Source organism: Zeus faber, assembly GCF_960531495.2.
Source record: "Zeus faber genome assembly, chromosome: 4".
Taxonomy (NCBI): Eukaryota; Metazoa; Chordata; class Actinopteri; order Zeiformes; family Zeidae; genus Zeus; species Zeus faber.
Genome location: NC_137191.1, coordinates 26145103 through 26149975, shown reverse-complemented (window position 1 = coordinate 26149975; position 4873 = coordinate 26145103). Strand labels below are relative to the sequence as shown.

General features: G+C 43.4%; 1 long non-coding RNA gene across 1 annotated transcript; it reads left to right on the top strand.

The window, feature by feature from the left end:
- Positions 1–326: 326 nt before the first annotated feature.
- LOC307228874 lies at positions 327–4552 on the top strand. Its single transcript, XR_013844098.1, has 3 exons — positions 327–524; positions 1428–1650; positions 4169–4552. It is a non-coding gene; the product is annotated as an uncharacterized lncRNA (long non-coding RNA).
- Positions 4553–4873: the final 321 nt, after the last annotated feature.

Below are 4873 nucleotides of genomic sequence, written 5' to 3'. Positions count from 1 at the left end.
CAGTCATCCCTTCGGCCTACAGTGTGACACATGACCCGAGTTTGCAGTAGGCCACTAGGCTGTTAGGCTATCCCCCCCCACACACACACACACACACACACACACACACACACACACACAACCCCAAGGTCCTCCACCCCTCCCGAAGGCTATTGCGAGGAGCAGACGGTTTTGCCATCCGTCTCTCAAAATAGCCGACGGTTATCGCAGCCAGGTCAGATGGTTTTGAAGCGTCCATGGCAAATGGCTCTGGAGTGGAGGGAGCTGGAGAGGCCACATGGGTGTCAGCGCCTCTTGCCGAGGTGGCCGAGGGCGGGTCTCAAGAGGAGGTTTCTTTCACGCTCGGGTGACAATGAGGGCTGGGGTGCCTTAGCAAGCCAAGGCGAGAGGTTCTTGTGTTGCTCAGGAGGGGCAAGAAGACACCTGTGGCCCTTGACCGCAGTTGGAGACACCAGAAGTCCTTGAGTGCAGTCACAATACTGCTGGCAGTGGAAAATCTGCTAGCGTCCGTGCGTGCGCAACAGGTGGGAGATCCGTAACACCATATTGTTTTTGTGTATGTTTTTTTTTTTTTTTTACTTGTGGAGAAAGAATGTCAGACAAAACCAGCAGTTACCAATTTTTTCAGTTTCTGGGTCTGAGCTGGTAATCTTCAGCATAGACCAACATTGGTTCCTAAGAAATGTCGCTGTGGAACTAACTCTTGTTCAAATGAAAGGCAAAAGGCCTTGTCACAGCAGAGTAATAAGAAACGACACTTAACCACAAATGTGATTCAAATAAAGTCAATATCTTCAAACAAGAATAAATAAAAGGAAAAAAGACGTAACAGTGAGAAATCACATGCCCCATAGGGTTTGACTGATGTCGTATCTGAAGGTAACTCTGTTCGATATCGCTCTACGTAAGCCACAGAACAACCTAAAACCACCTCAAAAGTAAAAACAATTCGGAAGCCAGGCAAAGATAAGATCTGCTATCGCTCCATCCCATGCCTCTCCCTCTCTCTGGGCGGCAGTTGGCTTATTGATTCATCTGAGATGTAGGACGATGCCTGACATAGCAACAGAACATGCCGTCTTGTAATGACTTAACCACATCAACTGTCTGTTCTCTCGCCTGCTGCATTCCCTCCCTCCGTCTCTCTCCCTGTAGGCACCAAACCATGGCTGGAGCACAGCGAGTCACGTTGGAACAAAAAGCCCCATTCAAAACACACACACACACACACAAACACACACACACACACACACACACACACACACACACACACACACACACACACACACACACACACACACACACACACACACACACACACACACACACACACACACACACACACACACACACACGATCAACTCTTGTATCTTAATAAAAAAAATGCCTCCCCTACTTCTACCCCCCCGCCACCACCTCCATCCCAGTTTCCAGGCAGAACCACTTCCCCATGGCCGTGGTGAGACCGGTTTCAGCCAATCCGCTCGCCTGGCGCGAACCGTGTTGCTATTTTGGAGCCGGTCCCGGTTAAGGTCCAGGAGCCAAACCTCCGGAGGTCCTACCGCCAGATCACACAGCGCTCTAAACCGAGGTGGGACCGTGTGTTTATATGGATGGGGAGAAGTGGAGGGAGAGAAGCGGAGGAAGACGGTGGGTGTATGCTGGTGTGTGTGTGTGGAGGGGGGATTAATAAAACAAAGTAAACATAAAGGAGAAACCAGAACTTTTTTATTTTTTTATTTAACTAAATTCTATTAGTTCCTCCGCCCCACAAAGGCCACGGTTCCTCATTGTTGTTCATGACGCCCTGTTGTAGGTCCTGCTGACCTTATCACTCCCTCTGGGGTCATCAGTGTTTGACTAACATTACTGTAACTGAGCCAAAAAGGAGAATAAGCCACGTAAGCTGAAAGCTACTATACCAATTCCTGTCAAATTTGCCTTTTCTTTAAAGTGATGAAATCGCCTTTGGTGACCTCTGTGTTGGAATGACTGATATCTAAGATAGCTGGAAAGACATGACCTAATGACTTAAATTCCCCAAATGATACAATATTTATCAATCTTTATGCAACTTTTGGGTTGGACTGGCCAGTTAACATTGCCTTACAACATTGCACATTGTAGTTATACAATGTGCAACATAACATTACCAGCTAAAGACAAAGAAATGTCAACTACTAAACATTAAATATGAGTGTACAGAGTGACACGCTAGTTCAAAATCTATTAGAGTCAGTTACCCAGAGGTCTGTAAAAGGGTTCTTTCTCGGCTCTATGCCATTATTTACACTGTGGTATGACATAGGAGAAAGACCTCTGCAGGTAATTACTACTTATGCCATGGGCACACTACACAACTTTCAAAGTCGTCGGTTCGCTGTGCTGTTCACACTACACAACTTTCTGTCTTGTGATCTGTAATCTTGAAGTGGTTGTGGTTTCACACTACATGACTGATCGGTGACGGGGGTCACACTACAAGATCTTTCACCAGGAGGAATCCCAGACAAGTCAGGCCAGAATCACATAGTCTGAACTCGGCACAAGTAGTACACTAGTGTGGAGGCGTTGGCTAGACTGTGATAATTAGTCCATAAAACAAGATAAGTTGTGCAGTCTTTTGGTCATATGCGGGACCACGCCTTATTGCTTTTATGACAAAGAAACTATTGTCGCTAGTTGTCTTTAAATGATAAGAGTTATAGGAAAGTATAGAACCAAGGAACCCTAAAACATAACACTGCAGGCATTTTGATCAATTCTCTTAAGTCAATAAGTAAAATGTTTTTTTTACACAATTTCAAGATTTACAGTGGTTATTCATTTATTTGCCTCTTAGACTGGGTAATGGACCATACCAAGGAATGAATGACCAAAAAGATAAGGGGTGAAGGAGTCAGGCCATCAAAGCAGAGCAGTGCACAAAAGAGGTCACTACTTCATTTCATCTAACAGTTAAAAGTGTTTAGCCTATATCAGCTCCTCCTGCAACTGATGAGCCTCCCCTCTGGGTATAGAGGTCAGGTTCCCAGCCAAAATACAACCTGAATATTCATCATATTTGCTTTCATTTCAGCAGTATGTTAACTCGAGGTGTTGGTGATTCTTAAGGGATCCCTAGGGTGATTACTCCATGTGAGGTGTCTGGCAACGGTTCAAGTTAAAACAGAGTCCTCTCAAACGAGTAAATGTCTCTACATGTCTACTTCAACCGGGTGCCTTGGAAAGAGACATCCAAAAATCAACTTCCATATGGGCCAAAAGCTCTACACTACACACCCAAGAGAGAACTTACTCTTTAGCATCCAACAAATATCAAATACCCCCGAATCAGATAAGACTCCATCTCAGGACAATATAAACTGTCAGAGCATTTCAGCAATGCAGTTGTGCCTCTGAGCTATTTCACTTATTTCAGTTAGATCAGCAGCCTGTGACGATATGGCCAAACACATGTTTACGTTGGCAAACTCCCAGTGTGTACATAGGCTTACTATCACTATCAGGATCGTGAAGTGGCTTAATGACATGACTTGCATGCCTGTGCAATGCGCATTTTACCTGATGTTGCCTCTTTCCCCCAGGAGGAGTCAAACTTAACCTATGTCTTTAGAGGGGAGATATTTAAATATCAAGAAAATTCTTGGCAAAATCTTTACTCAATGCCATAGATGGAATGTGCAAACCTGCCTCAAGAATGTGTGTAATAAAATCCAGGTTGATCTTGTCAAGATTTTTTGATCATTTCTGCAGTTGTTTCTGCTCTCATCCCTGAATGATGTAACCTCTTGATATTGGAGGACACTCTGAAGCAATAGAGGCATAACAAATGTGCTCCACGTTGAGGCTAATTTGGCCTGCGTTGGTCAGAAAAGGGACAGGATTAGCCAAGAGTTTACGCCTGCAGTGGCAGTATTGATTTGCAGGATGAGAAAAGGGCTCCAGAATAGAGTAAGAGGAGAGAGTGTGGCCTGGCAACATACATTTTTCAAACTAGCGTACAGCTTTCTATTGTGTTTGCTTATTTTCAGGAGGGCTTGCATCATTCTGAATGAATCTAAATGATGTAACTCCCTCAGTGTGAAAGCACATCCACAGGCCACGGTTTTCATTTTTTTTTACTATTTCTTCTCACTTTTCCTAACCAGTATGTCTTACTTTGCAGGGACTCAAGGAAACTTTGGATCTCAATTAAAGAAAAGACAACTGGCTCGGACACCAAGAGTTCTCCAGGATATTTTAGAACCACGTTTTTAAAATCTTAAACCTCATGTGGATTTTGACCCAGATTCTGAAAATGCTCTGTAGGGCACTGTGGTTTGGGTGAGATTCCGTAGTGTAGTGAGGATATAGGTGAGGTTCTGTAGTGTGGAGTGGAGTGTGCAGTATGTCCAGGATCAGACTCTATATAGGGTACTGTGGGTCTATCATGACATTCTAAAACTTTAATAGGAAACAAACAACAAAAATTTGTCTACTAGTAAAACTAGACTAACAGACTGTACACTGTACTGTGAAAATGATACATAGAAGACAGAAACCAAATTTGAAGCCTGCTGTTATGAATGTGTTGACATTAAAATGATACAAAAAATTTTTATAAATATGTTTATTGTTATTTGAATTTCTGTGCACTTTGGGCAGCGGCACATCATTTGATAACCAACAAGCTGAAGTTTAAATTTAGGTAAAGTTTTCTGGAAAATGAGAGGATGAATCTCACAAAGGTGAAATTATGTAAGACAATGTGTTTATGGTCAGATTCTATTGGCTAGTGTGTGTCTGATCAGATTCTGTAGGGTTGTGTATGTCTTTGGTCAGATTATGTAGGGTAGTTAGTCTATGGTCAGATTCTGTTGGGTACTGTGTC